The sequence below is a fragment of the Durio zibethinus genome, chromosome 26, assembly GCF_047325235.1.
Source record: "Durio zibethinus cultivar Kanyao isolate XHJ-2024 chromosome 26, ASM4732523v1, whole genome shotgun sequence".
NCBI lineage: Eukaryota > Viridiplantae > Streptophyta > Magnoliopsida > Malvales > Malvaceae > Durio > Durio zibethinus.
This window is the reverse complement of record NC_143187.1, coordinates 100780-110556: the sequence shown is the minus strand read 5'-3', so window position 1 is coordinate 110556 and position 9777 is coordinate 100780.

Genomic DNA, 9777 nt, shown 5'->3' with positions numbered 1-9777 from the left:
TTGTCTATTTTAAATCATTATGACCTTTTATTTTATCATAAAACAATTGTTTCAGTTTATCAAATCTGGTTCAAAATAAAATAATATTGCTTTATTAATATTATATTGATAAGTTAGAGATTTAAAACGTAAATCAATTTATTGAATCAATTCAAATAATTAAGACCATTTGAACAATTATCTATTTCAAATTATTATTAACTTTTGTTTTGTCAATAAACAATTGTTTTTCATCATACAAGCCTATTTGGAATAAAATAATACTAATTTATTAATATTTCAAAAATTAATATGTAAGAGAATTAAAAAATAAATTTGTTTATCGAACTAGTTTAAATAGTTTTGACTATCTAAACAATTATTTATTTCAAATTGTTATGACCATTTGTTTTGTCGTAAACCAATTGTTTCTATTCAAAAAATCTTATTCAAAATAAAATAATACTAATCTCTTAATATTCCAAAAGTAATAAGTAAAAGATTTTAGAAAGAAATCTACTTATCGAGTGAGTTTAAATACTTATGACTATTTGAATAATTATTTATTTCAAATCATTATAATCCTTTGTTTTGTCATAAAACAATTGTTTCTATTCATACAAGTTTATTTGAAATAAAATAATACTAATTTATTAATATTTAAAAAATTAATAAGTTGAAGATTTAAAAAATTAATCTATTTACCGAACAAGTTCAAATAGTCATGTCCATTTAAACTATTATCTATTTCAAATTGTTATGACATATTGTTTTGTCGTAAAATAATTGTTTCTATTCATATAAAATTATTCAGAATAAAATAATACTAATTTATTACTATTTCAAAAATTAATAAGAGATTTAAAAACTAATCTCATTACAGAACTAATTCAAATAGTTATGACTTTTTGAACAATTATCTATCTCAAATCGTTATGATCTTTGTTCTATCCTAAAACATTTATTTCTATTCATACAACCTTATTTGAAGTAAAATATTGCTAAATTAATAATATTCAAAACATTAATAAGTAAGGATTTAAAAAATAAAGTATTTGCCAAACCAATTCAAATAGTTAAGACTATTAGAACAATTTCAAATCGTTCTTTGTTCTGATCTTTTATTTTGTCATAAAATAATTGCTTCAGCTCATACATGCTTATTCAAAATAAAATAATACCTATTTATTAACATTCAGAAAATTAATAAGTAAGAAATTAAAGAAAATCTATTTATCGAATAAGTTCAAATAGTTTTGACTATTTGAATAGTTATCTATTTAAAATCGTTATGGCCTTTTATTTTATCATAAAACAATTGTTTCAGTTCATAAAAGCTTATCCAAAAATAAAATAATATTACTTTATTAATATTATAAAAATTGATAAGTTAGAGATTTAAAACATAAATTAGTTTATCGAACTAGTTCAAATAATTATGACCAATTGAATAATTAGGTATTTCAAATCATTATTAACTTTTGTTTTGTCAATAAACAATTGTTTTTCATCATACAAGCCTATTCAAAAAAAAATAATACTAATATATTAATATTTCAAAAATTAATAAGTAGGAGAATTGAAAAATAAATCTATTTATCAAACTAGTTCAAAAAGTTAAGACTATTTAAACAATTATATATTTCAAATTGTTATAACCTTTTGTTATGTACTATTGGAACAATTATTTATTTCAAATTGTTATGACCATTTGATTGTTTATGTTCATATAGTCTTATTCGAAATAAAGTAATGCTAATTTATTAATATTCTAAAAATTAATAAGCAACAAATTTAAAAAATGTATTTGTTGGTTCTGACTTTTTGAACAATTATCTATTTCAAATCATTATAACCTTTTATTTTATCACAAATCAATTGTTTCTATTCGTACAACCTTATTGGAAACAATATAATTCTAACATATTAATATTCCAAAAAATAATAAGAGATTTAAAAAATGAATTTGTTTATTGAATAAGTTCAAATACTTATGACAATTTGAACAATTATCTTTTCAAAATCGCTATAACCTTTTGTTTTGCCCTAAAACAATTTTTTCTATTCAGGCAAGCTTATTCCAAGTAAAATAACACAAACTTTGTAATATTCAAACAATTAAAAATTAAAAGATTTAAAAAATAAATTTGTTTACAAATAAGTTCAAATAGTTTTGACAATTTGAACAATTATTTATTTTAAATTATTATGACTTTTTGTTTAGTCATAAAATTATTGTTTTTGTTCATGCAAGCTTATTCATATTAAAATAATATTAATTTATTAATATTTTGACAAATAATAAGTAAAAGATTTTTAAAATAAATATGTTTATCAAACAAGTCCAAATAGTCATAATTATTTGAATAGTTATCTATTTCAAATCGTTATGACCTTTTGTTTCATAATAAAATAATTGTATTAGTACATATAGGCTTATTTAAAATAAAATAATATTAATTTATTAGTATTCTAAAAATTAATAAGTAAGAGATTTAAAAAATGAATCTATTTACCAAAAAAATTTAAATAGTTATGACTATTTGAACAATTATCTATTTCAAATCATTTTTACCTTTTGTTTTGTCATAAAACAATTGTTTTTGTTCATACAAACTTATTTCGAATAAAATAATATAAATTTATTAATATTCTAAAAATTAATAAGTATAAATTTTAAAAAATAAATCTATTTTTTGAACACATTCAAATAGTTATGACTATTTGAACAATTATCTATTTCAAAAGTTATGACCTTTTGTTTTGTTGTAAACCAATTGTTTCTATTCATACAAGCTTATTTGAAATAAATAATACTAATTTATTAATATTTCAAAAATTAATAAGTAAATGATTTAAAAAAATAAATCTGTTTACTATGCAAGCTCTAATAGTTATGACTGTTTGAATAATTATTTATTTCAAATAGTTATAATCTTTTGTTTTGTGATCAAGCAATTGATTTTATTCATACAAGTTTATTTCGAAAAAAATAATACTAATTTATTAATATTTTGAAAATTAATTGGTAGGAGATTTAAAAAATAAATCTATTTACCAAACAAGTTCAAATAGTCATATCCATTTGAATAATTATCTATTTTAAATCATTATGACCTTTTGTTTTGTTGTAAAACAATTGTTTTGTTCATACAAAATTATTCAGAATAAAATAATATTGATTTATTAAAATTTTGAAAATTAATAAGAGATTTGAAAACTAAATATGTTTATCAAACTAGTTCAAATAGTTATAACTATTTGAACAATTATCTATCTCGAATCATTATGATCTTTATTTTGTCATAGAACAATTGTTTCTTTTCATATTAGCTTATTCGGATTAAGATAATACTAATTTAATAATAAAAAATAAATATATTTTGTTGAACTAGTTCAAATAATTAAGACTATTAGAACAATTATCTTTTTCAAATCATTCTGACCTTTTGTTTAGTCATAAAAAAATTATTATAGTTCATATAAGGTTCTTCAAAATAAAATAATACTAATTTATTAACATTCAAAAAATTAGTAAGCATGAGATTTAAAAAAATAAATATGTTTACCAAACAAGCTCAAATAGATATGACTATTTAAACAATTAACTATTTAAAATCGTTATGACTTTTTGTTTTGTCATAAAATAATTGTTTCAGTTCATAAAAACTTATTCAAAATAAAATAATACTACTTTATTAATATTTCAAAAATGATTAAGTAAGACATTTAAAAATTAAAATTAGTTTTTGAACCAGTTCAAATAGTTATGACTAGTTGAGCAAATATTAGTATCAAATTGCTATGATTTTTGTTTTGTCATAAAAAAATTTGGTTCTGATCATACAAGCTTATTTGGATAAAAATAATATTAATTTAATAATATTTCAAAAATTAGTAAGTAAGAGATTTAAAAAAATAAATGTGTTTGTTGAATTAGTTTAAATGGTTAAGATTACTAAAATAATTATCTATTTTAAATCATTCTAAGATTTTGTTTTGTCATAAAATAATTGTTTCAGTTCATAGAAGCTTATTCATAATAAATAATACTAATTTATTAACATTCAAAAAATTAATAAGCAAGAGATTTGAAAAAATAAATCTATTTACCGAACAAGTTCAAATAGTTATGATTATTTGAACAATTATCTATTTAAAATCATTATGAACTTTTGTTTTGTTGTTTTAGTTCATAAAAGCTTGTCCAAAATAAAATAGTACTACTTTATTAAATTTCAAAAATTAATAAGCAAGGGATTTAGAAAATAAATTAGTTTACTGAATTAGTTCAAATAATCATTTGAACAATTATATATTTCAAATCGTTATTACTTTTTATTTTGTCATAAAACAATTGTTTCTCAACATACAAGCTTATCTCAAATAAAATAATACTAATTTATTAATATTTCAAGAATTAGTACGAGATTTAACAAATAAATCTATTTACCAAACTAGTTTAAATAGTTATGACTATTTGAACAGTTATCTATTTCAAATTGTTATAAGCTTTTGTTTTATCATAAATCAATTATTTATGTTCATACAAGTTTATTTGAAATAAACTAATACTAATTTAATAATATTTTGAAAATTCATGACTAAGAGATTTAAAAATTAAATCTGTTTGTTGAATCAGTTCAAATAATTAAGACAATATGAACAATTACCTATTTCAAATCATATTATTTCAACTCATACAAGTTTATTCAGAATAAAATAAAACTAATTTGTTAATATTCAAAATTTTATAGGTAAGAGATTTAAAAAATAATTATATTTACTGAACCAATTCAAATAATTATAACTATTTGAAAAATATATATTTCAAATCGTTATTAGTTTTTATTTTGTCATAAAATAATTGTTTTTGTTTATATAAGTTTGTTTGAAATAAAATAATACTAATTTATTATATTTAGAAAATTAATAAGTAAGAGAATTAAAAAGTAAATTGTTTAACAAACAATTTCAAATAGTTTTCGCTATTTGAATAATTATCTATTTCAAATTGTTATAACCTTTTGTTTTGTCATCAAACTATTGGTTCTATTCATACTATTTTATTTGAAATAAAATAATACTAATTTAATAATATTCTGATACATAATAACTGACAAAATTAAAAAAATAAATATAATTGCAGAACAAGTTCAAATAGTTATGACTATATGACCAATTATCTATTTTAAATTATTATGACTTTTTGTATTATCTTAAAACAATTTTTTTGTTTGTACAAGCTTATTTAGATTAAAATAATACCAATTTAATAATATTTCAAAAATTAATAAGTAAGAGATTTAAAAAATAATTTGTTTTTTGAATCAATTCATATGGTTAAGGTTAAAACAATTATCCATTTGAAATTGTTCTTACCTTTTGTTTAGTCATAAAACAATTGTTTCAGTTTATATAAGTTTATTTGAAATAAATTAATATTAATTTATTAACATTCAAAAAATTAATAAAAAATATATTTTAAAAAATAAATCTATTTATCGAACAAGTTCAAATAGTTATTGCTATTTGAACAATTGTCTATTTAAAATCATTATGACCTTTTGTTTTGTCATAAAACAATTGTTTCAGATAGTACAAACTTATTCAAAATAAAATAATACAAGTGATTTAAAAACTGAATATGTTTACTGAATCATTTTAAATAATTATGGCCATTTCAACAATTATCTATTTCAAATCGTTATTACCTTTTATTTGGTCATATAACAAATGTTTTTGATCATTTAAGCTTATTCGAAATAAAATAATACTAGTTTATTAATCTTTCAAAATGTAATAAGTAAGAAATTTAAAAAATAAATCTATTTACCGAACCAGTTCAAATAGTTATGACTATTTGAACAATTGTATGCTTCAAATTGTTATAACCTTTTGTTCTAACACAAAATAATTATTTTTGTTCATACAAGCTTATTTGGAATAAAATAATACTAATCTATTAATATTTCAATAATTAATAACTATGAGAATTAAAAATAAATTTGTTTACCAAACTAGTGCAAAAATTTAAGACTATATGAACAATTATCCATTTCAAAATGATATGACCTTTTGTTTTGTCATAAAACAATTTTTTAGTTTTTACTAGCTTATTTGGAATAAAATAAAATGAAGTTATTAGTATTTAAAAAATTAATAAGTAAGAGATTTAAAAAATATATTTATGTTTGCCTAACCAATTTAAATAATTATGACTATTTGAACAATTACCTCTTTCAAATCATTATGACCTTTTGTTTTGTCATAAAACAAATGTTTTTGTTCATAAAAGTTTGTTCGGAATAAAGTAATACTAATCTATTAATATTTTAAAAATTAATAAAATATTTAAAAATAAATCTATTTATCAAACCAGTTTAAATAGTTATGACTATTTGACAAATTATTTATTTTGAACCATTATGACTTTTTGTCCTAATATAAAACAATTGTTTTTGTTCGTACAAGCTTATTCGGATTAAAATAATCCTAGTTTATTAATATTTTGACAATTAATAAGTAAAAATTTTAAAAAATAAATATGTTTGCTGAACTAAATCAAATAGTCATGACTATTTGAATAATTATCTATTTTAAATCATTATGACCTTTTGTTTTGTCATAAAGGAATTATTTAAGTTCTTATAAGTTTATTCAAAATAAAATAATAACAATTTATTAATATTTCAAAAATTAATAATTAAGAGATTTAAAAATAAATTTGTTTACCAAACAAGCTTATTTCAAATAAAATAATATAAATTTACTAACATTAGGACATTTAGTAAGTAAAAGATTTAAAAAATAAATTTGTTTATTGAATAAATTCAAATCATTATAACTATTTGAATAATTATTTATTTCAAATTGTTATCACTTTTTTGTTTTGTAATAAAATAATTGTTTACGTTCATACAAGGTTATTCAGATTAAAATAATATTAATTTATTAATATTTTGAGAATTAATAAGTAAAACATTTAAAAAATAAATATATTTACCGAACAAGTTGAAATAGTGATGGTTATTTAAATTATTAACTATTTCAACTCATTTGACCTTTTGTTTTTTTGTTTTGTAATAAAACAATTGCTTTGTTCAAATAAGCTTTTTTGAAATAAAATAATGATAATTTATTAATATTAAAAAATTAATGAGTAAGAGAATAAAAAATTAATCTGTTTACCAAACATGTTTGAATAGTTATGACTATATGAACAACTATCTATTTCAAAATATTTTGGCATTTTATTTTGTCATAAAACAATTGGTTCTGTTCTTGCAAGCTTATTTTGAATAAAATAATATAAATTGATTAATATTACAAAAATTAATAAGTAAAAATTTAAAAAATAAATCTATTTTCTGAACACTTTTAAGTAGTTATAACTATTTCAACAATTATTCATTTCAAATCGTTATGATCTTTTGTTTTGTCATAAACTAATTGTTTTTATTCATAAAAGCTTTTTTGAAATAAAATAATACTAATTTTTTAAAATTCCAAAAATTAATAATTAAAACAATAAATCTATTTACTGAGCGAGTTTAAATAGTTATGACTATTTGAATAATTATTTATTTCAAATCATTTTGAACTTATTCGGTAAATAGATTTATTTTTTAAATCTTTTAATTATTAATTGTGTTAATATTAATAAATTTGTATTATTTTATTTGAAATAAGCTTGTATGAATAGAAAAAATTCTTTTATAACCAAACAAATGGTTATAGCGATTTCAAATAGATAATTGTTCAAACAGTCATAATTATTTAAATTTGTTCAGTAAACAAATTCATTTTTAAAATCTCTTTATTATTTATTTTTGGATTATTAATAAATTAGTATTATTTTATTCCTAATAAGCATATATGAACTAAAACAATTCTTTTATGATAAAACAAAAAGTCATAATGATTTGAAATAAATAATTATTCAAATAATCATGATTATTTGATGTAGTTCAGTAAACATATTTATTTTTAAAACTTTTTACTTATTAATTGTTGAAATATTAATAAATTAGTATTGCTTTAATTTGAATAAGCTTGTATGAACAAAAATAATTGTTTTATAACAAAACAAAAAGTCATAACAATTTGAAATAAATAATTGCTCAAATAGTCATAACTATTTAAACTAGTTTGATAAATAGATTTATTTTTTTAAATCTCTTATTAATATTTGAAATATTAATAGATTAGTATTACTTTTTTTCGAGCAAACTTAATGAACAAAAACATTTATTTTATGACAAAACAAATGGTCATAATTATTTAAAATAGATAATCATTCAAATAGTCATAATTATTCAGACTAGTTAGGTAAATAGAATTATTTTTTAAATCTCTTATCCATTAATTTTTGAAATATTAATAAATTCATTTTATTTTATTCCAAATAAGCTAGTGTAAATTAAAAAAAAACTTATTTTATGACAAAACAAAAGGTCATAACGATTTGAAATAGATAATTGTTCATATAGCCTTAAATATTTGAATTGGTTCGACAAACAAATTTATTTTTTAATTCTCTTAGTTATTAATTATTGGAATATTATTAGATTAGTATTATTTTATTTTGAATAAGCTTATATGAACAAAAATAATTGTTTTATGACAGAACAAAATGTTATAATGATTTGAAGTTTACAATTATTCAAATAGTCAAACTATTTGAACTAGTTCGGTAAATAGATTTATTTTTTAAATCTTTTAAATATTAATTTTTGAAATATTAATAAATTAGTATTATTTTATTCTAAATAGGTTTATATGATGAAAAACAATTTTTTGATGACAAAACAAAAGTTCATAACAATTTCTAATAGATAATTGTTCAAATGGCTATAATTATTTGAACTGATTCGATAAATTGATTTAGTTTTTAAATCTACAACTTCTCATTTTTTGAAATATTAATAAAGTAATATTATTTATTTTAGATAAGCTTTTATGAACTAAAACAATTATTTTATTATAAAACAAAGGTCATAATGATTTTAAATAGATAATTGTTTAAACAGTCATAACTATTTGAATTTGGTCGGTAAATAGATTTATTTTTTTTAATTTTTTACTTACTAATTTTTTGAATGTTAAAAAAATAATATTATTTTATTTCAAATAAGCATGTATTAATTGAAATAATTATTTTATGACTAAACAAAAGGTCAGAACAATTTGAAATAGATAATTGTTCTAATAGCCTTAACTATTTGAACTGGTTCAGCAAACATATTTTATTTTTGAAATCTCATACTTATTAATTTTAGAATATTATTAGTTTAGAAATATTTTACTCCAAATAAGCTCGTATAAACAGAAACAATTGTTTTATGACAAAATAAAGATCACAATGATTTGAGATAAATAATTGTTCAAATAGTCATAATAATTTCAATTGGTCCGATAAACAAATTTAGTTTTTAAATCTCTTCTTAATTTGAAATATTAATAAATTAGCATTATTTTATTTTGAATAATTTTGTATGAATAAAAACAATTGTTTTACGACAAAACAAAATATCATAATGATTTAAAATAGATAATATTTCAAATGGACATGACTATTTGAACTTGTTGGCTAAACAGATTAATTCTTTAAGTCTCTAACTTATTAATTTTATAATATTAATAAATTAGTATTATTTAATTTCAAATAAAATAGTATGAACAGAACTAATTGTTTGATAACAAAACGAAAGGTTATAATGATTTGAAACAAATAATTATTCAAATAGTCAAAACTATTTCAAATGGTTTGATAAATAGATTTACTTTTTAAATCTC